The sequence below is a fragment of the Stenella coeruleoalba genome, assembly GCF_951394435.1.
Source record: "Stenella coeruleoalba genome assembly, chromosome: 13".
Classification (NCBI taxonomy): Eukaryota; Metazoa; Chordata; class Mammalia; order Artiodactyla; family Delphinidae; genus Stenella; species Stenella coeruleoalba.
Genome location: NC_137159.1, coordinates 58602066 through 58628680, shown reverse-complemented (window position 1 = coordinate 58628680; position 26615 = coordinate 58602066). Strand labels below are relative to the sequence as shown.

Below are 26615 nucleotides of genomic sequence, written 5' to 3'. Positions count from 1 at the left end.
CACCACATTCACCTCTACCTGCCCAAGCCTCCAATCACATGACCCTACCCCCCTTGCCCCACCATCATTCTTTTCACACCTCCATGACTTTTTCACAAGTGATTCCCTTTTCTTCTAATGCCTTTCACACCCACCACACCCCTGTCACCTAGTGAATTCCTCTCATCCTTTCAGTTGAAGTTCAAAGCTTGCCTTTTCTGTGAAACCTGTCTGGACTCCCCCTGGTGGAGTTGGTCTCTCCCACTCTTGTGCATCCATATTATTTTGCATATTTTTATCCGGGAATTTATCACAATGTGTTGTCATTTTTATTGGCATGGCCGTCTCCTTCATTAGACCATGTCTTACTCATCCTTGTTATCCCCTTCCAATTTCAGAGTTTAGCACGAGCCAGGAAGTACTTATTATACAGGAAGTACTTAGTAGATGCTTATTGAATGAGTACATTACAGCTGGTATGATCTGTCAATTATTATTTATTGTGTGTTTACTATGTGCAAAGCATCATGTAGGTGCTGTACCTGCATGTGTATTGAGAGAGAGAGATAAAAATCTGAAGTGCATAGGTCACAGTCCTTCAAGAAACATAAAATCCTATATGAGATGAAGAATTTAAAAAGCTGAACAGAATAAATATCATGCAGAGATACAAGCACATGGCTATGAGAGCTTAGGGGAAGGGGAGTTGGATTGGGGTTGGGCAGGGGGAAGGAGGCATCACAGAATAGGTGGCCTATGAAAGGATTTTGACAGATATAGAAATAATGGAGGAGCGGAGGCAACCAGCCTGAGGAAACAGTATGAACAAAGGCATGAAGATAAGGACAAAGTAATTTCCCTGGAACAAAAGGGTCTGAGAGTTCTAGTCTCACCATAACTAGGGAGACAGAACACTTAAAAAAAATCTGAAATAAATCCCATTAATATCAATAAATGCATTTCCCCTAGTTGCCTATATTTGCATACTCTAAGCAGGAGTGGTGATTAATCACCTCCAAATTGCTCAAGTATATGAAGCAGGGTGTTCATAAGTCTTTAGCAGCGGGAAATACTTGTTACAAATAAACTGTTTACAATTTACTTTGTAAGCATCATTTCTGTTGGAGCTGTGCGGCAGATAATGGTAACAGTAGGTGCTAGCCCAGTCTTAACAGAAACACAAAGAAAATGTTCATAAGTGGCAGCCATTTCCCATTACAAACAAAGTTTTAATGGGCTTGGCGACAGTTCTAGAGACTTTCAAAATATAGCCAGAAAACACAAAGTTGGTTAATCCTTTACATGACAATTGTGTTTTGAAAATAAAAAGAAAGCAAGCCAAAAATTTATTTCTCCCTTAGCAATCCTTTATGAAAATTAGACTTTAAAATCAGACATAAATGTGATATATGAACCAACCAGAAACTGTGCATGATTGGTTTCTAATTTAAGGAAGGAAGACTTTTAATTTGCCAAGTTTATGTAATGTGTGGCAGCAACTAACAGTTTACAGATAGAAATTATAGTTTATATTGAAAAGTTTTAAACTTTACTTGGGGATCCACCACTACCAACAATATTTGTGAAGCCCCTTGTTGTTACAGTATGAGGCTGGTGAAAGCAGTATCATGTAGATGTGCTTCTTGCCTTCTGTGTGATCATGTTGGACGGTTGGGTTCATGCATTCAAGGACTTGCAGATGTCAGAATAAAGATAACCAGCCAGCCGTGATCTCTTGCATTTCCTCCTCACTCTTTACAAGTCAACATACCTTCACATTCATTTTTTCAGTTTTTCATAACCTGATGAAATAAATAGAGCATGAAAAGTGACCCTCAGTCTACCGATGAGGAAACCGAAAGGCAGAGATGGTCAACAAATTGCTCACAGACCACTGGTTATCGCCACAGAAAGAACCAGAACTCTTGCCTTCAGCCTTCGTGTCCATTGCTACACGATGGTGCTCCTGAATAAACGTATCTCACATAGAGTGTTGTAGAGTTGGGGAGCAAGAGTAAATATCTGGTTGCCATGGAGATCACTGTAAGGAAGGATGACAAGTCCATGATAGACTGGAATGACTCAGAGGCAGCCTTGATGGTACCTCTAAGGTTAGAGCCCCACTAAAATGGATATATCTGATGTTCATGTAACAAACATATTCCCACAAAAATTTGGATTTAGAATCTCCAAGTCCTTCATAGGAAACCAAAGAGCATCACATAGCCGAAGCAGCAGACAACAACAGTAATCAAAGTGAACATGTATGGAGCGCTTGACCCACACCAGGTACTGTGCTAGGAGCTTCATACCCACCATGTCCTTTAACAACAACCCTTTGAGGAAGGCACTGATACTGTTGTGACACAGATGAGGAAACTGAAGCATAGATTGTTTGTCAAGGTCTTATGACTAATAAACCACGGAGCAGAGAACTGAACCCACGCAGCCTGCCTCCAAAGCTGCAGTGTTTCCCCTACGTTATTCCAACTCCTATGTGTCAACTGTAATGTCTGTGAGGTGAGGGAATAGGAAATCTGCAGGAGTGAGGGTTGAGTCTAACCCTGAACATTGAGTTCAAGTGTCGGGTAACATCTGAGAAGGCAGAGCCCGCAGGGAAAGCCCTCAGTCACGGGAACCCAGAAGCAGCCCCCAGTGCTGTGTCTCAACCAACAGATCTGTTAGCAGGCAAGTAAAGGGCATCTGAATATCAAGGACCAAACTGCTTCTAATGTTTTCCCACCTCTGTTTTCCTCTTGTTCTTCAGAACTTTCTGGGTTTCTGTTGTGGTCATTGTTGTTGTTCCATTTCAGGGGTAATTTTCTAGATCTTGACGTGGCTGCCTGTAGAATTATATTTCAATCCTCCAGAATCTCTAGCAGGTTTTCTAACTCTTAGAAGATTCGCTGCGCCTGATGAGACAAAGAAAATATCCCTTAAACACGGGTGCAACAGACTGAATGTTTGTGTCCTTCCAAAATTCATATGTTGAAACCCTAATCCCAATGTGATGGTAGTTGAAAGTGGGGCCTTTGGGAGGTAATTAGGTCATGATGGTGGAGCCCTCATGAATGAGATTAGTGCCCTTATAAGAAGAGGCCAGAGAGCTAGCTAGCTCTCTTTTCTGCCTTGTGAGGATAGAAAGAGATGTCAGCTACTTGCAGCCTGGAAAAGGACCCTTACCAGGGCCCTGAACTCAGACCTCCAGCCTCTAGAACTGCAAGAAACAAGTTTGTTTTGTTGATAAGCCATCCAGTCTATAGTATTTTGTTACAGCAGCCTGAACTAAGACAATGGGCTATACAGAGCCTTCCTCTCGGTGGAGCATGCTTTCTGCTCAACCCCACATACTGCCTCTGTTCCCAAAGCTTAGGTGGGAAGCAAAACCGAGCTGTCCTCCTGAGAACCCATCATTTACTCTCTACAGACCTGACCCCTTCCTAGTGAATCCCAGAAGAAATGCTATGCAGCAGCCTTTTGAGATGAAATGTTTTTCTATTGAACCAGAAAATAATCACATCCTCCCACTTACCCTTTAGGGTACAAATTGATCTGACTTGATTTGTCAGAGAGCCAGAACTGCAGGCAAATAGATGCTGGAGAAATCAACCAATCTTTTAAGGCAGGAGTGATTGTTACTCCTGTTGGCTGGCCGAGTGACTTGTATCTGGGGGAGATGCTCAGAATGACTCTGAGTGCCTGAGGTGACAGAAACGCAGAGGTTCCAGAGTGGGCTCTAACCGAGCAAGTGTTTCTCTGTCTTACAAGGGTTTGGTTTCGTGTTTTCCCCCCTTTTCCTTCTTATCCTGTCTCCTGGGGCTAGTATCCTCCGCAGAAACCAAAGGTGATGCATGTGTGCAACAGTGAGGAAAAATAGCTTGTGTGGGGATGAGAAGAGATGGGTATAAGTGTTTAATCCACGGGTGTGCCTGTTTGTGCCTTGGTCATTAATAAACCCAAGAAGTGAGTAGGCACTACGGCAGAGGGGGTGAAGTCCTTTTGCTGGTGAGCTGTCCATTTTTAAATTAAAAAAAAAAATAGTTTAATACGTAAGAACACTGTGAAAAAACATAATTGACACTCATGTATCAACTACCCCGATTGAAGAGTTGCTATTTTGCCATATGATTGTTATTATTACTCCCTTCCCAGTCTTCCCTTCCTTCCTTCCTTAGAAACAAAATGTTACAATATAGCTATATCTCTATACTTCCATTCCACTGTTTTATTCCTTTCTCTTTCTTTCCAGAGAGAAGTGCTATTACAGCATTAGACTTTATCTTTCTTGTTCATTAAAATTACTTCTACTATATAGGTATATATGCAGATAGAATATGTAGCCCTCTTTGAAGGTGGACTTTTAATATTAACCCTTGGGATATATTCTGAACGTATCTTTTTTTTTTTTTTTTTCTTTGTGGTACACGGGCCTCTCACTGTTGTGGCCTCTCCCATTGCGGAGCACAGGCTCCGGACGCACAGGCTCAGCGGCCATGGCTCACGGGCCCAGCCGCTCCGCGGCATGTGGGATCTTCCCAGACCGGGGCACGAACCCGTGTCCCCTGCATCAGCAGGCAGACTCTCAACCACTGCGCCACCAGGGAAGCCCCTGAACTTATCTTGTAACAACTTAAAAAATGTGTTTGTAACTCAATTTAACCTTTTTCAAAATTTATTTTATTGACGTATAGTTGATTTACAATGCTGTGTTAATTTCTGCTGTACAGCAAAGTGATTCAGTTATATATATATATATATGTATATTCATATTCTTTTTTATATTCTTTTCCATTATGGTTTATCACAGGATATTGAATATAGTTCTCTATGCTGTACAGTAGGACCTTGTTGTTTATCCATTCTATATGTAATAGTTTGCATCTGCTAATCCCGAACTCCCGATCCATCCCTCCCCCATCTCTCTCCCCCTTGGCAACAAGAAGTCTGTTTTCTGTATCCGTGAGTCTGTTTCTGTTTCATAGATAAGTTCACTTGTGTCATATTTTAGATTCCACATATAAGTGATATCATATGGTATTTGTCTTTCTCTTTCTGACTTACTTCACTTAGTATGATTATTTCTAGGTCCACCTTTAACCACTTTTTACATGTGACATTATGTTGCAATTTACCCATGTTAATACCAGTTGATCTAGTTCAATGATTTTAACTGCTGCATTGTATTGCTTTGTATGAATAACTCCAAATTTATTTCACTCTACCCTATTGATAAACATGTTTTCCCTACTACAAAAAGTGCTGCAATACATCTTCTTGTTGAAGTCTCCTCAGGTCCATGTATGAGGTTTTCTCTTCAGGGTCTGTCTATACCTAAGAGTGGAATTGCTGGGTTACGAGGTTTCTTAAATTTTACATTTAATTACCAAATTGTTAAACTGTGCACTTAAAAATAGTTCATATAGCATTCCCCTAGTGGTTAGACTAATAGAGGAATAAGCTGTAGTAAACCAATAGCAACAAGACATAAGAAAAACTAGTTGAATCAGGCAAATTGTGTTTATTTCCTGTAACCTGGTCCATGATATTTATGGTTGTATTTCCCTTCTTGAAATCAGAGTATAATACAATCTGTATCCTCCTTGAGGTAAAATACCTAGACTCTATATTATTAGAGTCTCTATAATAATACATCTCTATATTATTCTACCATAAGTAGCTGGAGGAGAGGATCTAAGTTATCCCTCTGAACACCAAACCTTCATTCCATAGCTTTATCTTCAAACTTAGTTAAAATAATACCCAGGTTGGGCAATTAGCTTTGTTTTTCACATAACCTAAAACACCTGTAGAAAAACAGCTCTTGAAAATGGATGAATGTACAAAGCACCTGGTTAATATCGGAACATCTGATTCAGGGTCAAGGAGACCTCTGACCATCAGAATAGAAACTGAAAAAGGTCTTTATTTCATTGTGTAACCAGCCTGTGTGTACCCGTTTGAACACATTCACATCGATGCTCCACAGAGCTCTCTATCTGCCCACGCTGGACCTCCAACACCTTCCCCTCAGAGGCTCCTCTAGTTATTTCAAGGGGGTCCCTGGGGTGTTTGTACAATACATCACTTGGGCTCAGAAACGAGTTTGCTCATGTGCTTTGGCTCCCTTGTCAGGGGCCCTTTCCCTGTGTTGAATGACCGAGCCCTTAGTGAGAATGGGACCCCAGTAAGCACATCCGTCGTCTTCCCTTCTTAGAAAGCCCAAGCTGCTTTGCACGCGTGGCGGAGTTGGGATAGGGTGAGTAAAGGAAGAGAGGCGTGTCTCCAGCTTTGTCTCTGGGACTCTAAAGCAGCCTGGGTACCTAGATTTTCTTAAGGTCTTCCTTCAGCTTCTACCATAATGCCTCTTTTCTTAGAGATTCAAAATTACTCCTGTGCAGTGAGCTTGAAGTCAGGGGAAGGGGGACTATTACTCCATCCCCACCATTGCCATCCTGCTGTCCCTTCTCTTCCCCTAGGCACCCCATATCAGCTCTCTCCAAGTCTGTTCAATCTAAATCCCAAAGCCCCCAGGCACTGCACTTCCGGGCAGGGGGGAGATATGACCTAACTCTAGTCCCTTAGAACATACCTGAATACCGCAGCAGTTCAAGCAAGACATCCTGCTGCAATAGTGTCACTAAAGATGTGAAGAGGCCCTTTGGGGGCATTCACTGTTTTCCTCACATGGCAGATCGGCAACAAGCACATGTGGAAGCCAACTGGTTGTGAATGGAGAAGAGAGCTGTAAGTAGACAGAAGAAAAAAGCTTGATTGGGGCTTAATCAACTCCCCCCCCAGCATTTCTTAAAACACAGAATCGTGTTTGAAGAACCTTTAGATGTTATCTAGTTCATCATCCCATCTATTTTATTTATCTGCTTTGTATGCCAAACGACCTCAAAAATTAGTGACTTAGAATGACAGTGGTGTGTTATTTCTCACAGTTCTCACAGTTCCTCTGTTGTTTTCACCTGGACTCACTTCAGTGTCTCTGTTAAACTGGGGGTCAGGGAGGGGATCCAAGATGGCCTCATTCACTGGTCTGCCCTTCAAGTGGCCCTGGCTGTCGGCTGGGGCGCCTCTTTCTCCTCCCTCAGCCTCTCATCCTAGTTGGCTAGACTGGGTTCTTTACATGGCGTTCTCAGGGCAGTGTTTCAAGAGTGAGGAAGCTGCTAGGCCTCTTGAGGGCTGGGCTCTGGAGCTCATACAGTGGCACTTCTGCCAGTATTCGATTGGTGAAAACAAATTATGGGACCAGCCCAGATTCAAGGCACAGAAACAGACACCACACTTTGATGGGAGTTGTTGCCAAATATTGTGATCGTATTTTTCAACCTACTACACCATTTAATCCCTGCTATAGCATCTGTGGTATTGTTCTAATCGAATAAGGCTGGTGAAAGGGTCCTTATTCTTTCTAGAGGCAACTTTTTCATGGAGAACACCCACAGCCTTCTCCCTTTAGATGAACATCCCCTTGGTTCAAAATAAGCATTAGGGTCACATCTTTCCTTATCCAGTACTGGGGAAGGGAAATCTTCAGTGAGATGAGCAAAAGAAAATTTACATTTAGGACACACAGATGGACTAACTTATTCTGTCAAAGTTCTATTTGAGCTAGGTGTGCCTTTTGCAGGATGCCACCTCATTCTGAAGAGCTAAATTGGGCCAGTGTGGAACTGAGGGGAAATAAAACTAATGAGCTGATTGGGTCTGTATCTGGCTTAGACTTAAGGGAGAAGGATAAAGGGGGCCCTTGAGGTTTCCAAGCTGTTCAGCTTAGTTCACTAGAGCAAGAGAGCAGGTAAGTTAGTTGGGGAGAAAGCCGTAGTCAGGAACAAGTGTACCCAGGGCCATATATCTCAGGAAATTAAGTATCGTCATAAGTAGCTAGATGACATGAAGATTCCAGGGAGGCAAAAGGGTGCTATCGCAGTTTTGGTCTAGGGCCTTGTTATTTGTAGTGTACTCACTGGACCACCAGGAGAATCTTGGGCCCACCCCAGAACATGAATGAGAATCTGCATTTTAACAAGATCAAGTGCCTCACATGCTTGTTGAAGTTTGAGGAGCATGGGTCTAGAGAGCCTTCTTGATGCCTTTAACTCACACCCCACGGGAGACCCACATAAACGTGGCCTTATTTCCAGTAAAGAACTGTGCTTGGTACCACCCAAGGCTTTCTGGGAGCAGAGAGGGCTCAGCCTCACTGTCTGTGGTCACCCACAGTCTACAGCTCTTTTCTCTAAGCAGGGGTTCTTAGCCACTTTAAAAAATAGTTTTATTGAGATATAATCCACCTATACAATTCATCCATTTAAAGTGTACACTTCAGTGGTATTTATTTACAGATATGTGCAACCACCACAGTCAGTTTTAGAACATTTTCATCCCCTCAAGAAGAACTTTAGTAGCCTTTAGCGATTACCCCCTCATCCTTCTATCCATACCCCCCTTGCATCTTGCCTTAAGGAACTACTGATCTACTTTCTATCTCTGTAGATTTACCTATTCTAGACTTTCATATGAATGAAATCATGGAGCATGTGGTTCTGAACAGTTTTTTGGATCATGAAGACCCATCGAAACTCAAATGGAAGAAATGAACCCTCTCCCCAGAACGTACATACACAAGTGTATTCACCCAGAACTTCAAAAATGTTTGTGCCTCTTTTGAAGCCTTTAGGGAGCATCTTTAGGAAGCCAAGATTAAGAACTCATGCACTGTAGCCAGTCAAAATGGGTAGTTGTCGCAAGCAGGTCCTAATCTGGTTTGAGCACTGCAGGCAGAAGGGATGGGACCACACAGGGACAGGTCACACGGGGTTATTACTGCCTCAAGGTGGAAAGTGACTAAAGCAACAAGCAAAGGACAGGCACCAAGTGTTTACAGAGCTGAAGAAGCTGTGTTTATAACACATAGTTTGCCAGGGAGGGGGTGATGGTGAACAGATGTGTCATTTGCAATTAAGCCTAAAGATGTTAATTATGCAAATGGCATCTCTGATTAGGATTCTAAAAAAAGAACCCCATATATTATGGGGTGTTGGATGTGCACAATCAAGCGTGCTTGCTGACTCTTCCTCCAGGTAATCACTGCTGGTGCCAGACTCCTCGCCTGGGGGTCTTGTTTTCAATGTGCCACCTTGAGAGCCAGAGAGGGGTTCTGTGGAGGCGCTTTCCAACGGCAGAACACTAAAGCTGGACATGGTCTTTGAGATCAGGGAGTATAGTCTGTCCTTGTCCAGAGGCAGATACTGAGGCCCAGAGAAATTACATGACTTGTCACTAGCAGAGTGAGGATAAGAGCTCGTATCTCTTCTGTCACAGATTCACTTTCCCTTGCCTCATTGCATCAAAGAGGACATAAATCAACTATCAATTTTCTCGTCAGGGTCTACTTTAAATCTATGTGGAGTAAGGGCCAGGGGAATGATGTAACCAAAATATCTCCCTAACCCACTCAGGGTGTGCTTGTGCGTCTGTGTGTGGGGAAGGGGAAAGCAAGTAACGAGAATAACACAGGGCTTATACTCCAAGCTGTGTTAGTCATTACAGCAGCCACTAGTCATCCGTGGCTATTTAAATTAAAATGAAATAAAATTTAAAATTTAGTTGCAGTAGTCACATTTCAAATGCTCAGTAGCTACTTGTGGCTGGTGGCTACCATATTGGACAGCACAGAACATTTCCATTACTGCAGGGCTTTCTAGAGTCTAGAGTCAGATTTTCTCAGTCTGAATCCCAGTTCTGCCACTTAGAGTAAAAGTTCGAGTGTATTATTTAACGTTTGCAAACCTCGATTTCCTCCTCTGTAAAATGGACATAAGCACCGTATCTGCCTCACTGGTTTGCTGTGAGAAGTATGAGTGTAAATGAGATAATGTGTGTCATGTGTTTCGCAAAAGGAGCTTACACTTATTAAGCACTAAATAAATGTTATTATCGTTGTCATTAAGCATCTCAGTATCCTGCTTAAGACTGTGCTGCTTCTTCTAATTGAAATGATGTGGTTTGTCCCCTGGCGGAGTAAGGAATTGCTTGTCGGGGGCACTAGGATGCCAAGAAGCCTAGGTCTTGGATGAGTTATAGAAGAAGGAGGTCAGGAACAGAAAGAGGAAGATGAGGAGAGGCTGGGGCTGAGGGAAGATGATCAGGGTCCTGGGAACAAGGAGAAGACACAGTGGTGTGAGCTGTGAGAAGTGCCAGGGGGCAGTCGAGATCACCCCACTTCATACATTTGTCAAGGGCTGGCAGACAAGCGTCTTACTTAGCAGAGCCGTTGCTCTATCGGTCTGAGCGTGTGTTTAAAGGCTCCTGCCTCCTCAAGTTCCTTGTGCTAACTTCTCGCCTGCTTGTCCACAAGAGGGAGGCAAGGGAAAGGAGAGAAGGAAATCCCACAAGTCCAGCTGGCTCTTTGCTGGCAGCTCTGGTCAAAGGTTTGCTGTGGAGGAAGCTGAAAATTCTGATTAAAATACGACTGCCTTTCACAGAAGCTCGCAGGTCTCAGCTGTGTTTTCCTTGAACCCATTACCTCCGCAGAGAGGATCCCTCCCAAAGGCTGTGTGTTATTCAGAAAGTCATACTTCACGGCCTCTCAGGAGGGCTGAGACAATTTTCACACCTGGCTGGAGGCTGTGTCAGCCTCCTAGCAACGCCCCCCAAATGGGTTCAGCAGCAGAGGACACAGGTGTGAGTGGAGTGGAGAGAGGTGGCCGTCACCCAGGTAATTTGGCCCCATGGCATGCCACTCCACAATATAGATTTTGCTGCCAGGGCTCATAAAGCATTGTGTTAGGCATTGGGAGAAGGTATTAAAAAATAATTCTCTTTGCCCTTAGGGAATTTTCATGTAATTCAGGAGCTAGTGAGCCAAGGGACAAAGGGGCTGAGGGTGGCAGAGGGGAAAGAGCATTGCAGTAGGATCTGCAGATGTAGTTTATGCCCTGGTCTGCCATTAATTACAAGTGTGACTTTGGGCCAAGCTATTGCAGTTTTCTGGGTCTCCTTACTCCCATCATGGATACATTTAAGCTGAGGGACTGGGTGATTTTAAAGTTCTCCATTTCTGGAACCCTGAGATTCTAATTTAGATGTGGGGATATGAACATCTAGGCCATGGAGGAAGATTCTTCTACTAGCAGTGTCAGATTTCTCAAATAAAGTATGGGATGCCCAGTTCATTTGGATTTCAGATAAACAATGAATACATTTTTTTAGTGCATTGTCGCATGCCATATTTGGGACATACCTGTACTATGAGATATCTGCTGTTTATCTGAAATCCAAATTCACTGGGCATTCTATATCCTATTTGGTGACTTCTGCCTTCCACCAAACATATCTGCCCCTCTCACTACGTGGGGAGGGTGTTTCTGTCTCTCTCCATCCTTTTACTGGGACCTTCTGATTACTCTGATTGGTCAGAATCTGCAGAATTCCTTGGCTGCATTTGACTGGCAAGGATAACTGTGTTTAAGGCAAGGCCCTTGACTTCCTTTGGCTCACACTGCCTAGACACAAGCGCTGAGGTGTCTCTTCCTCTCCCTCTCTCTTGAAAGAGCCCCTGAGCAGGGCTGCTCACGGGGAAGAGGCAGATAACTCTCCCTTTGTCCTGCTGCCCACCACAGAACACATCCATCCCAATGATTCAGTGGACTTGCAGTCCGTTCTGAGGGCCCATTTATCATAGATATGCCGGAGTGTTCTGGCTCCAAGGTATAGATTTGGGAGGGGAGCAAAGGCCCCGTTTATCTTAAAGTTTAATCTTTTTTTCTTCAGTTTAGCTTTCACCAGGGAACTCTGCCTTTGGGGAATTATTGGGTGCTTGCTGGCCTAGTAATAAACTGATCATTTCATTCCCACCGGGCCAGTGCGTTTCTGTGTTTTCCTGTCTGACCTGGAAGGGAGGAGCTTTGAGACTCAGGTCCCAAGCCTCGTACATGGTTGTTTTCTCTACGGATCAGACTTATTGGCCTATCTAGATCCAGCCCCAAATGCAAAAAAAAGAAAAAGAAGAAAAAAGAGTGAACGGCATGTGATGTCATCAGGCTAGAACAGGTGAGAATGGTCAGACACAGGTCATCCTGGGACACTTCTCATTTACTTGGAGAAATGATCTGGGAACTTTATGTTGTAAATGACTGCTTGCTATATGAAAGACAATGGGGAGGGCTCTAGTCCGGTTATGCAGCCCTGACAATTCTAGTTATAGACCTTTACAATGAGATGATTTTCGGCAGATAGCTCTTGATATCCAGTGGATGCCGTCATCCTAGTCATTGGGAATTTCCTAGTACAGGTTCTTTATTTCTTGCCTGGACCTTTGCCACGCACAGCATTTTAAGTCCGTGCCTCCTATACTTGGCTTTCCTAAACCCAGGTCTGATTATGTCACCACGCTGCCTAAAAGCTTACCCTTTCCTGCAGAAGCAAGTCCACAGAGACTTAGCAGGCAGGTATGACACTCTTTGCATTTCAGTTTTTTTTCCTGCTATCACCCTCCCTGCCCCCAGGCTTCTAGGTTGTAGCTTAAATAAAGGTTTAGTTGTCTCTTAAATATTCTCCAACACATCTCCAAACCTTTGCACAGTTTGGCCCTTCTACTTCTAATGCCCTTCCTCTTCTCTCTCTGGTGAACATTTTATTTTGAGAATTAACTCAAAGGTCAGCTCTCCAAAGTCTTCTTGAATTTCCTTCTCCCCGATTCAGTAACAGTTCCCTTCTTCTGTGCTCTCAGATTCTATCCTATTGCATTGCAACCAGCGGGGCCAGGTATCTGTTTCTCCCTCTTGTCTAGGAGCTCCACGAGGGCAAACATCTTGTGTCTTTCACCTTTGTAGCGCCTCTTCAATGTCACATGCCTTTCCTATTTCCCCTATTACAGCACCCAGCACAGCAGGGGCATCCAATAAATGACTGTTCCATGCATGAGGACAATAGAATACGGCCCAGAGAGCTGATATTTGAGTTAATTGTGGGATGTGTTTGAATTGTCAGACGAAATAAATCTTTGGGGTAGAAATGACTGCATTGAAATGTTAGTATAGGAACATGGGGCAGCCCATAAAGGCCCAATAGATACTATAATTTAAATGAGGGATATTAAATCTTTATCTCGAGGCACAAATCAGAATAGAGCCACAGCACGAGACCCTTGTAACAGGAGAACATCAGCATTGGTATTAGCATTAGGTAATCCTTCCTTCTTTGGGGTAGAGAATGCCTGTTTCGGTATCAAACCACATCTCATCAACACGTGTGTTGTGACTTATAGAAAGGGTTATTTTCTTTGCCATGTAAGATTCAGTGGATCAGCAAAAAATCTCTGTTGGCAAGTACTTTGCGAGAGGCTGTCAAACTGGTCACAGGAGTAAAGGGTATTTTTTTGGCACTTTGCCTAAATGAAATCTGGAGGGATACCTCCTCTAATACTTTATTTCCTTCAGTACACATTTAAATTTAGCTCTCAAAGCCTAAAGGTCTTAATGGGAAAACCCACAAAGCTAGAAGCACTCTAGAGAAAAGCACTGGACTTTAGAGTCAAGAGTCCGGTCCCAGCTCTGATACTAACCCAGTGGGTGATCCTGGGGGAGTCACACAACCTCTGAGGGCCTCAGCTTCTCCATCTTTATATCAAGAGGGTTCTCCTAGGGATCTCTGAAGGTAGTTCTTTGCTTTATCATTTTGATCCTACATGCTGCTCTGTAGGGACAGATTGTGAACGTAATGAAGCTTAAGCGTCAGGGATCTTTGCTTGCACAGCTCTTTTCGGAAGCCCTGGGAAGGGCCCCATAAGGTCTTTCACATGGTCGTATATTTTTGTAAAGTTCCAAAAGTAAAATATTTTAACTGAAATTGGTTACGACAGCTGTCTCTTTTTACTCCCTCTCTCCCTTCATTATAATTCCCCAGGTGTGGGGTGGCCTTGAAACGGCTGTGGGCATTTTTGGGATTCAGATAAAGGGAAATTGTGTTGAGGATATTGATGATACATTTCTATGTAGTCTAGAGTTACTTTTGTGTAGAGTTACCTTGTTACTCGTCATTCTAATCTAGGTATGGCTTCCAAGAATATTTCATGCCATCCAGCACGCACAAGAGCAAGTCAAATACATTTCTAAATTGTGTCTATAACATTTTGAGCTACATAAGAATATAATCAAATTACTCTTCTACTACGTCTGTCACCTTACTGATGGATATAGGAGTTCTGCCACTAGAAGCCTTGTTTCTTCAGGACTTTTTAATGCGTTATATCAATGCATGCTCCCTCACCAGTGTGGCATGAAGGTGCAAGGCACACATGGTGCCATGGAATGAACTTATCCTACAACTCTTGGCACTGGAAGCATGTGGGGATTGGGAGAGAGACAAGTGTGAAACGTACAGAGCCAGAAGCTAGTCTGTTGAAAATTCTTCCAGTTGTCTGACACATAAAGTTATAAATGGAGGTTTCAGTTCTCAATGATGCCTAAACAAAATGGAAATGTTCTTCCATCAGGAATATACTTAATAATGTAGCATATACAATTATAAACACACTCTTTTCTCTATTTTTTTATTATATGTGCTTGAAATAGAATTTTCCAGAATGCCTGTGTTTGTAGGAGCAAAAACCTTTAAGTACTATAAGCAGTAAGTACTGCTAAGTACAGTACTATAAGCAGTAAGTCTGTGATTTTGTAGGTTTTATGCATCTCAAAATAAGTCTTAGCATATCTGACACATCTTGTCAAGATGAATTGTGCTGGTTTTAAATGAAACAGCATGCAGTATTGACACAATGCATTAAAAAGTCCTCAAGAAACAAGGGTTCTAGTGACAGAACGCCTATATTGCTCAGTAAGGTGATAGATGGAGAATAAGAGTAGTTCGATTATACTATTACACAGCTTAATATATTGTAGACACACTTTAGAAATGTATTTGACTTGCTCTTGGGCATGCCTTAATTTCAGATTAATTTTGTATCTATTTTCAGAATGGTTGATACACTAAAACTCAAAGAGGAAAGGAAGGATGTATCCTATTGGAAACTGATGATCTAAACTAAAAGAAAGGAGAGTAGCAGAGACTTCAAAATGTTGAAAACTCTCTTATCACAACAGAAGCTAAAAACTCTGATGGCCAGAGTCATAAAGACAAGAAACAGGATCACAACAGCAAGGAAAATATAGATAAAACAATAACAGAAGAGAGAGAAAATTTATGTAATTTGGGACATTCCAGGACAAAGAACAGAAGAACAGGAGGAGGAAAGTAATGGTCTGCATGAGGACATGGACTACAGAAAAGTTAATGAGTTGGTCATTGTGTCAAAGGGTATTTAAAATTAGCCACTGATGGGCTTCCCTCGTGGCGCAGTGGTTGGGAGTCCGCCTGCCGATGCAGGGGACACGGGTTCGTGCCCCGGTCCGGGAGGATCCCACGTGCTGCGGAGCAGCTGGGCCCGTGAGCCATGGCCGCTGAGCCTGCGCGTCCGGAGCCTGTGCTTCGCAACAGAAGAGGCCACAACAGTGAGAGGCCCGCGTACAGCAAAAAATAAAAAAAATAAAATAAAATTAGCCACTGCTCAAGAAGCCTGAAATACCATGACTCTTTTAGGTCATAGGTGAAGGAAACTGGATAAGCTTAGCGCAAATTTGACAAAACTCTAAAAATGTTACATGACACTGTAATGAGTTGGAAGTTGGAAAAAGCTTTTCTAAATTATCAATAATGAAAAAACAAATTTCTGCTAGACTGAATTGTCTTTCTCACCTCCTTACAGAAAGACTGCAGAAAAAAGTGGCTTATCATGTAAAGAGATGACTACAGATTTAGAAAAATATTATACATGTATTTTAGGCAGCTCGTTAGGAAACATGTTTTGTCATTTTTCCCCCCTGGATTTTGTGATGTTTGTGGAATTTTTCAGTTTTAGAAATTAGTATTTTATTATGATTTCTCACTTCATTGTAAACAAATGTTCAATCTGTGCTCAGTTCTTGTCTGTGATTTTGAATTTCTTTCAGTAAAAAGGGCCCCCAAATTGTATCAGCTTTAGGCCCCACAAGAACTGGATCTATTGCTGCTCATCTGATAGCATCCTTTATAGAGCAGTGTTTCTCAAGCCTTAATGTGCATTTGAATCCCTTGGGGATCTTGTTAAGCTGCAGCTCCTGAGATTCTGTATTTCTAACAAACTCCCAGGTGGTGCCCACACTGCTGGTCCAGGGACGCACTTTGAGAATCAAAGATCTAGAACAATGGTTCCTGTCTGGCTGTGCATTGGAATCACTTGTGATGCTCTTAGAAAACACAGATGCCTGGGCCCTACTCTTGAAGATTCTTACTTAGGAGGTCTAGATTGAGGCCCTTTAGCTATATTTTTTTCTTGTTTAAAAATTCCTTAAGTAGGGAAAGAGACCCTTTGATACACTGTTGGTGGGAATTCAAACTGATGCAACCATTTTGGAGGTTGATTTAGCAATATCTTCCTGGAAACCCAAAAGAAGCCAGCTTGTAAGGCAGTCTGGGAAAGGGAATTTACAGATTCCTACCCCAGGGTGGGAAAAAAAAAGTGTGGGAGGATGGGGTTTGGCTGAGAGACAATAGATATATAATTGGTACAGGGTACATTCTCTGTGACCCAGAACTTCCACTTCTAGGAATTTATCCTAGTAATATTTATACGTATCAAGACATATGCTTAAGATTGTTTAATTCCACATTATTTGTAGTTGGGGAAAACTAACAGTAACCTGCCCATCAATAAATTATTCAAATCATGAAACATCTTTACAATGAAATAAAAATAGCTAATCTTAGTTAAGCAATTACTATGTGCCAGACATTGCTCTAAGTTATTTATAAATATTAACTAAATTTGTCTTCACAATTATCATGTTTCCATTTACAGATGATGTAATTTATATGTATTGACATGGAAAGCTGTCCAGGGATATAACAGGCAAAAAGCAGCTAGCAGAACATTACATATAGTATATCATGCATTACCATTATAATACAATAGCAAAAAATGATATATTAAAATCTGAGACAGAGTCCCAGTAGATAACTACTGATCTAGAATAGGAATGAAAGGACATTCAGTTATATCCAAACATGGTGTTTTCATGCAATTTGATGAACTGGTAACACTTTCAGAAGAAGAGAAAGTAAAAATGATTAGGTTGATTTGTTGGTTTAGAGTATTCTGTCAATGGTCAGACGGATAGTCATTCTGAAGGATCTCAACATTAGGGATGATGGGAAGAACTGACCCATAGATGTTCCTATATCTCATTTCTTTTAGGACACGCTCTTGGGAGAAACACTCCAGTGCAATTTGTCTGGGCTTCTCAGTTGGTTGCTCTTTGCCTTATGCTGTTTCACCTTAATAAGCTCATTCCACTCTTACTTTTAGTCCATGGCAAGGTTTAAAAAATTTTTCAACACTTTATTATGGGAATTTTTAAACATACAGAACAGATAAAAGAAATCTACAGGGAACACATGTATCTATCATCGGATTGTACAGTTAACATTTTACTATACTTGCTTTATTACAAATCTACTTATTTCTCTATGCAACCATTGATCCACTTCATTTTTGGGGACACATTACAAAGTAATTTGCTGACATCCATCAGTACATTTTTCCCTAAATGCTTCAGTATACATATCAACAACTATAGTTTAATATTTATTTAGAGTTCATTTTCTTTCCCTGTGAGGTAAAATTTACACACAGGAAATGCACAAATCTTAGGTGAACCATTTGATGAGTTTTAACTGTGTGCGTCTGCATAACTCAAACTTCTGTCCAGAGAGAACTTTACTGTACCTGCGAGTTCCCTCATGCCTCCGCCCTGGGGTACTTCCCTGCCTCCGCACCACTCCCCCACCAGACAATCACTGCTCTGATTTTTTTCCATCATAGATATCCATTCTAGAACTTCATGTAGCTAGAATAATACAATATGTCTTTTGTGTAACAATTCTTTCACTCAGCATAACGTTTTTGCGTTTTTGTGATTCATCCATGTTATTGCATGTCCCCATTGTTTGTTAAGCATTTCCTTATTTTCTGGCATAAGATGATGTTTCAGGTTCAACTTGTACTTTCCCTGTTCTAGGCCTGGAATCAGCCATTTTCCCAAGGAAAATGCTCTGGTTTCCTTTAATAAAGGGTATATTCAGAGACGAAGATTTGGGCACTCAATGTTTTAATTGCTACTGGGGTGTCATTGCTTTTAGGCTCATTCACTCCGTGGACAGACATAGGAAATACACACACACACACACACATACGTACACACACACATATATATGAGATATATATGTGTGTTAATATGTGTATATATACATACACACATATACATCTGTAACTATTTCTGTATTTATCTGTGTGTATGTATATATTTACACACACCAACACACATAATAATAAAAGCTAAGTTCATACTGATACTGTGGTTTCAATCCAAACCCTCATGGTTTTCTAGACTTCCTGTTTCAATGTTTGTAAATACCTTCTCTGGCAATGAGAATTTTGGCTCCTATTATCCTAGTATATTTACTTATTGGCTCAATCTCCCAACCACGCCCGCTGTCTCTTCCGCCCACCACCTCCACATCCTGCCTCTTTACCCTGTGTCTCACCCCCTCCTGCCCTGCATCCATGCCTCTGCATGGCTTCCTCAACCCTCTCACCATCCTGTGATTTCAGTTGCTGTGCTGAATTCTCCATGCTGGGAAGGGAAGTAGAGGGAGCAGGCAACACATTTTGAAGGGATAAAACCCAAGTGAACAAAACCATTTACTCCATTTGCAGTAGTTCTATTTCTTAATTCCTGTTCCTAAATTATTTTATTTATTTTTTTTGGCTGCGTTGGGCCTTTGTTGCTGTGCAGGGGCTTTCTCTAGTTGTGGTGAGCTGGGGCTACTCTTTGTTGCAGTGTGAAGTCTTCTCATTGTGGTGGCTTCTCTTGTTGTGGAGCACGGGCTCTATCATGTATCTATCAATGGTCAGACAGATAGTCTGCTCTAGGAACGTGGGCTTCAGTAGCAACACGCGGGCTCAGTAGTTGCGGCTCGTGGGCCCTGGAGTGCGCGAGCTTCGGTAGTTGTGGCGCCCGGGCTTAGTTGCTCTGTGGCATGTGGGATCTTCCCGGACCAGGGAATGAACCTGTGTCCCCTGCATTGGCAGGTGGATTCTTCACCACTGCGTCACCAGGGAAGTCCTGTTCCTAAATTTTTACAGAGAAAAGCACCGAGTCTTTAAAAAAAGAGAAAGGGAACGATGGAGTGGAGCAAGTTACAATTTTATTTAAAGTCCCAAGCAGAAGACTTTTTTTTAAGGATTTAATTAATTAATTAATTATAACATCTTTATTGGAGTATAATTGCTTTACAATGTTGTGTTAGTTTCCGCTGTATAACAAAGTGAATCAACTATATGTATACATATATCCCCATATCCCCTCCCTCTTGCATCTCCCACCCTCCCTATCCCACCCCTCTAGGTGGTCACAAAGCACAGAGCTGATCTCCCTGTGCTATGTGGCCCAAGCAGAAGACTTTTAACAAGCTATTAGAATGATAACCTGTGCTTGCTGTGGAATCAGCTCAAAGCCTTCCCGATGTTGCCCAGCACGGGCTAACGCTGCTCTGTAACAAGTGAACACACTGATGGCCTTCAAAGGCATCAATCAGTCATAAGGAGTATTAGCAGAAGCTTCCATTGCCGAAGTGTTGGCTGTCCTTGGGCAGGCACAGCAGGCGAGGGTCCCAGCCATTTGCACCAGTCCTCCAGCCTTGGCATTCACGAGGTCTCAGCTGTGACAAGCCTGTAGGCATCAAGGTCAGGCCTTCACCCACTGACGTGAGCTTCCTTGGGGTTTCTCATCAGAGCCTTTGCCTATCACCTTAGGGCAGAAACCCTGCCACAGTTCCTTTCACATTTCCTAAGTCCAAGAAATAATCTGGCTTTTGGAAAACAATCTGATAACTCTTTCTGGAAGCTGGGAGGTAGCGACCCCTTGAGTGCACCAAGCAGCGTGTAGGGTTGGCTCTTTCGTTTCGAGTAGCTTAATTTGCTTATCAGATTGCATAAAGCTGGGTGCTCTCAGGGTCTGCTTCTATCTCTGGCCACACACTTCCTTCTGACCAGGGAACCCACTTGATCATCTCTGAAATATGCCACATTTGTAGGCTTAAGGCAGCCCTGACCTAAAATAAGGATGGCAGATTTGTTTCAAGACATGTACTAGCTCTGATTAATTGTTCGCGTAGGCCCGAGAGAGCTGTATAGTAAAGGACTTTGTGGCCTCATCAGGGCTCAATAGGAGAGAGTACTGTAATTGATTAGTTATGTCTGCCGTGAGCATGGCAGGGAGGACTGGGGTAAATGGGCACCATATTTGTCATCCCTATCCTAGGATTTAACCTCATGTTCCACCACAAGATAGGTAAGAAAGTTTTGCCTGAGGTAGACAGTAATTATCTTAACTTCAAAACTGCCTGATTGGCAGTATCTCGTGTCTGTTGTCCTTATTTATTTTATTAATATTTTGGCCAAGTGTGTTCTCTGACGAATAACAAGAAAGAAAGAGAAAAATGAATATTCATTGAATATCTACTAATTGTCAGTTCCTTCTTTTAGGAGCTTTATTAAATATCTCTCATGATATATTCAAAACAATCTTATAAAATCAGAATATTATTCCCCTTCTTAAAATAATAAAGAAATTAAGCCTCAGAGAAGAAAATATTTGCCTAAACCATAATAGAACATCTCAAATCCAAGGGTGATACTCATTCTGATATGCTTGGACAGTGGTTCTCACTCTTAGGAACATATTAGAATCTCCTGGAAAGATTTTAAAAACATTTGAAAATTTTGATGACCGCATCTTGTCAATTACATCAGAACCTCTGGGGTAGGGGAGACTCAGGCATAGGAATGGGTTAAAATTTTTCCAGTTGATTCTAATCTGCAGTCACTGGGCCAAGGAGTAGGGAGCAGGATAATTTATATTTATAGAATGCCCATTCTGAGCCTAGCTCCCTGCCCTGCCATATTCTATCTAATTTAATTCTCATGTAATTTCTCAAAGAAAAAACGATTAGCCTCTTTTTACCTATGAGGAAAATGGAGGCTCATAAAACAAAGAAATTCCTGAAGATCTTGCAGTAGAACTGGGATTTGAATGCAAGTCTGTTTGCTTCCAAAGTACTTGCTCTTTCCATGGCACCATGCTTTTTTTGGTTAAGTTTCTGAACCAAGGCTCCACCCTTAACCTTAGTTTTGAGCAAATCTGGATTCTGCCTAGTTTCCATATCTGACCCCAACTTGTCATTCCCTTCCTTGACTTGGTTCCAGCTTCAGCTGGAAGCACCATTCTGAGCATTTCGTTTCATGGTCGAGAAATGCAAGAGGCACTCCCTAAAGTTACCACCTTCTATCCTGTGGGCTTTGGGCAGCTCAGAGCAAGGCTGTTTCCAGAGCCAGGATCCTGCACAGTGACCTCGACTGCAGGATCTCAGATGTCCAGGCCAGATAAGTGTGGAGTCCCTTCTTTGGACACCAGGCAGTTCAAAGAGATACAGAAGAGTTGTGGCCTGAGGTCCTAATCCTGTTAATTGAGGGCATCTGTGTGCCTGCTTGGCTGTTTTAATGTCACATTGACTTCAGCTCCTTAGGTCAGAATCATGAGTCTCCATGAGATAGCTGAGTAAACAGGAGAACCTCAGAGCTGGATTGGACCTCCAGCTTGATTTAGTTCCACACCTCCCTAAGGCCAAAAAGCCCTGTCAGCACCATTGTCTGAAACAAATGAGACTGTTTAAATATTTCCTGGGGAAGGAATGGCACAATCTCTCCCATTAATTGATACATTGTTAGGCAGCTCAGAAACACTTTTAAAATTAAGCTTGTATATTGCTCTCTATAATTTTCAAGTTCTTCAGCTGATTGATTTTCCTCAATCTTATCAAAGACTAATTTCTATAAAGTTGATCCATCATCCAAGTAGTTGGTACAAATTAGGTTGGACTAAGCAAGGTCAGTTCCAGGCCAAATTATGAATAAGGTTCTCCAGCGGAGTTTACTTTCATTGTCCTTAATCATGTGTTTTCCTTTAGGGACAGCCCCTTCTCACCCTCTCCAGTCTAACTTTTCTTCCCCCATCAGAATTCCCGCTGTCAGAAAAAATTTGGAAACTTAGCCACCAGGGGTAAGTGAATGATAAAACATGATTGTCTCCTCCTAAGAGCATTTATACTTTTTTTTTTTTTTAAGGATGAAGTCTTGAAAGGTTTGGCATAAAGGAATAAAATGAATCTAAGTCATCAGGCAGTTTAAGGGAGGGTGGGGTAAGGGAACATAGCTTCCCAGCAATTCTGATATTGAAACAGCACGTAAAACATTGATCAGCTTCAGCTAGTTTTGCCTCCTTAAACAGAGCGTTGATTAATCAAATTGAAACAGCACCAGCTTAAACTGGTTTTGCCTCTGTAACTAGGTTGATTAATCAAACCTTGAGTTACTTTACAGAGGCAGCACTGCGCATGTGCAAGACGCGAACCCACCTCTCCAGGATGACCCCAGAACCTAGAATCTTCAGTCCACAGAACTCAAAGAATAGAAGTGTTGCCACCGGAGCCCTTTACGAAGCAAGAAGTCCTTCAATAAGGAAAATCTGGCCTCCTGCACCGTAAGTAGCTTATATGGACTAATTCAAGACTAGCCAATCAGCTTCCAAGTTTGAAATTCCCCTAACTCCTTAAATTTTGCCCTGAAGCCTGGATAGAGAGACAGATTTGAGAACTTTGTCTCCAGTTTCCTTGCCGGTCAATCTCACAATAAAGCTCTTCCTTTTCTCAAAAGCTAATGCCGTAATATTGGCTTCTGTGCGCCTGGGGCAGCCAGCCCTTGCTCGGTAGCAATCTTGCGTCATGTAGGACACCTGACTCGCCAACGTGAGCCTGGTCCTACGTCTCCATGCTGGGCTGCTGCCTGGTCAGATGACGATCTCCGCTCTGTGAACACCGGTGGTCTCATGGGAAAATGGAATAGAAGAGCATAGGGAGATCAGGGACCAGTGTTACTTGAGGTCTAAGTAAAATAGAAAGTGGCTGGTTGGCTCAAAGTAAAGCCCAGTAGGATTCGAATAGCCACCCTGAGTCTGATGATCTGTTTTCATTCCTTTCTCAAAGATGGCAACGCCCACAGTGCAGTCTCCACTCCACCCTTCCCGCTGCCAAAACAGGAGTCAGCGATCATTTGGAGAGGAGTTTTCCTCAGGAAAAACAGCCTGTCTTTTGATGCAGAGCATACACATTCCTTGAAAGGCTTTCTGTCGAAACAGACAAGATCCCAGCCTGCCTTCCTTTCAGAGAGATGAAAATATCACAGCCTGCGGTGGTTGAGAGCGCCGTGAAAACTAAATTCCTTCGCCTTGAGGTGTAGGGATGGATGTGTGTGTTTTATTTATTATTTACTGAGAAGCCTGCCCAAACACTGCATTTTAGGAACTGGTAAGAAATACCGATGAAAATATGAGCACCCGGGGCATGAAAGAGCCTTTGAAACTAGGACAGACTTTCATTAGAGCCCTACCTGGAGTCTGTGGGCAAGGCAGTTTGTATGCACTACCCTGTCATCCTCGCAAATCAGTTTTTAAACTTGGTTTAGGCTCCGGGAAGCAGTGAAATTGGGAATTTCAAATGAGCCTCTCATTTCAGATGTGTCCATAATAGAAACCACTGGGCAGTGGGGCATAATTAACAGTCTCTCCTTCACGGAGACCGCAGAATGGCATTCATTTCACCAACTGGGCTTGACAAGAATTGGCTAGAATGTCTGAGTAGCTTTCCAGCTGCTGCTCCTGTAGCTCTGGCTTCCAGCAGTATTTGCATTCCAAATAAAACGAGGCCTGAAATAGATGTGCAATACATGTTCAAAGCTATTTTTAATCAATGATCACTTGGTTCGCTGTGAAAGATTATCAGCAGGTCACAATCCATTTCGGATTTTGCTGTGTCCTGCAGAACTGCTCTAAACACACAGCGACTTCAACTTCCTTGTGCTTCGTCAGCTCTGTGGATGAAGGGGAGGAGGGGCTTGAGTGGACGGGGGCCCGCACAGACATGTTTACAGTTACAAGGACCAGAGCTGGAGGGCCATTTACTTGAACTGTTTAAGTTTGTCCTGGTCCCACAGAGAAACTTTGTGGGGCAGTCATAAGCCCGGAGGATTCTGTCCTCAGAACCTCCATCCTGAAACTCGCCATGTTACTGTCCAGGAAGCCAATCAATTTCAATTCAAGGGAGAACTCAGAAAGAAATGTTTCTCATTTCTAAGCGCCTTCTAGCTGTGGGGATGCTGTGATTCCTGCATATTTCTTTATAGATAGTATCTTCCTGGAAGCTTGAGCTTTCAATAGGGACTGCTGCCAATATTATCCACTAGTTATTGTTGTTGTTTTAAATAATAGCACCTTACATTTATTTAGCACGATTACTGTTTGCAAGCAAGTCTATAATCTCATTTGCAAAAAGAATTTACATAGTATGAATATTCAAATAGTTATAATTGCATATTAATTTTGTTTAACAGAATATGCTCATATTACTTTTCCCACCCCTGTTTCTCTCTTTTCTTTTACTATAATGTGTTTTCCTTTTTGATCCAGCTCTTCTGACTTTTTTTTTTTGACTTTTTTTTTTACACATCCACTGGCAACTATATTTCAATTGATCCCCAGGACTATTAGTCTTAATCTTACAACTTAAAAATAAACCCTCTGTCTTTTACCCATAATATTCATTTTGCCGTCATTTTCCATCCTCCCCAAATGCTAGTTTATAATTTCCAAAAACATTTTGCTGTGATTTACTTAAGAGTTTAGATGTGGCTTCGTCTTTTTTCAAATTATAATAGTTGATACCAACTCATGCACATATAAACTCTGCACAAGGTTTCTAACCTCTCTGTGCCTCAGTTTCCTCATTAGTTAATTTGAGTTCATTAGCTATTGTGAGGGGTAACTGAGTTATAACACTGTAAAGTGCTGAGTGCATCTGGCACGTGGTCAGCATTCACTGAACGTTTGCTGTTACTATGTTGTTTGTCTTCCTCCACGAGAATGTGTGCTCTGTGAGGGCCAGCTCTGTGCTGAACGGCTTCCCTTTGGCCCTCCAGGTCCATGCTCTGCCTTCTCCACCCTGTGCGTTGACCCAGCAGACAGGTGTTGTATGGACCACATCAACAGTCCTTAACCTGTGGCTCCGGGTTGGGTTTTGCTCCTTGTGGAGCGCTGGCAGGAGACTGGAGGGAGCCGGGAGAGTGAGTTTGGGGAATTTGTTCCTCTAGATCCCTCCCTGGGGGAGTCACATCAGGATGGCTGTGTCCTTGACTGAAAGTCACAGGTCCTGTCGGATGGCCTCTCCACAAGCTTTCTATCCAGGCGCCACTGACTACTTCCTCCCTTTGCCTGCTCAAGCCCAGTGCTGGCCACTGTGACCATCCTTTGTTATTCCCCTACACTCTGCCGACACCTTAAATTACCCCTGTTTAAAGTCCCCTCAAATTCTCCAATGTGAACGTGGCTTTCTTTGCCTTCCATGACTTTGATATTTTTGAAGAGTCTGATCAGATATTTTGTAGAATGTTGCTCAGTTTGGGTTTGCCTGGTGTTTTTTCACGGTGAGCTTGCAATTTTGCGTTTTTGGGAAGGATACTTTAGGGGTCATGTACCCTTCTCAGTGCATCGTATTGGTGGATACATGATTCAATATGTTTTATTACTAGTGATGTTAACCTTGATCACTTGGTTAAGGTGATGTCTGCTTTACTTTATTATACCGTTACTATTTTCCTATTGTAATTAATAAGTAATTTTTGGACTATATATATATATATTTTCTTTTCTTTTCTTTTCTTTTTTTTGCGGTACGCGGGCCTCTCACTGTTGTGACTCCTCCCGTTGCGGAGCACAGGCTCCAGACGCGCAGGCTTAGCAGCCATGGCTCACGGGCCTAGCCGCTCCGCAGCATGTGGGATCTTCCCGGACCGGGGCACGAACCCGTGTCCCCTGCCTCGGCAGGTGGACTCTCAACCACTGCACCACCAGGGAAGCCCAAGGACAATATTTTGAGACTATGCAAATATCCTGTTTCTCTTCATGCTTTCACTCATTAGTTTGAGCATTCATCAGTAGATCTTGCCTGCAACAGCTAACACGGTAGTGTTCTAATGCCAATTTTCTATTTCCCTCATTCCTTCCATATTTCTTTTTTTTAAAGTATTTTATTTATTTATTTATTTATTTATAGCTGCTTTGGGTCTTCATTGCTGTGCACGGGCTTTCTCTAGCTGCTGCGAGCAGGGGCTACTCTTTGTTGCAGTGTGCGGGCTTCTCATTGTGGTGGCTTCTCTTGTTGCGGAGCATGGGCTCTAGGTGTGCCGGCTTCACTAGGTGTGGCTCGTGGGCTCTAGAGCGCAGGCTCAGTAGTTGTGGCGCATGGGCTTAGTTGTTACGCGGCATGTGGGATCTTACCAGACCAGGGCTCGAACCCCTATCCCCTGCATTGGCAGGCGGATTCTTAACTGCTGCGCCACCAGGGAAGTCCCCCATATTTCTTAA

At 42.6% G+C, this 26615-nt stretch overlaps 1 protein-coding gene across 2 annotated transcripts in view; it reads left to right on the top strand.

Annotated features, from left to right (window-relative positions):
• The window catches only part of TMEM178A (transmembrane protein 178A), a 229639-nt gene that overhangs the window by 101997 nt on the left and 101027 nt on the right, over positions 1 to 26615 (top strand). For both annotated transcript variants that reach the window (XM_079940541.1, XM_079940542.1), the window contains one exon: positions 22523 to 22682. The gene's annotated coding sequence lies outside the window, so the exon portion shown is untranslated. The remainder of the gene's footprint in view (positions 1 to 22522; positions 22683 to 26615) is intronic.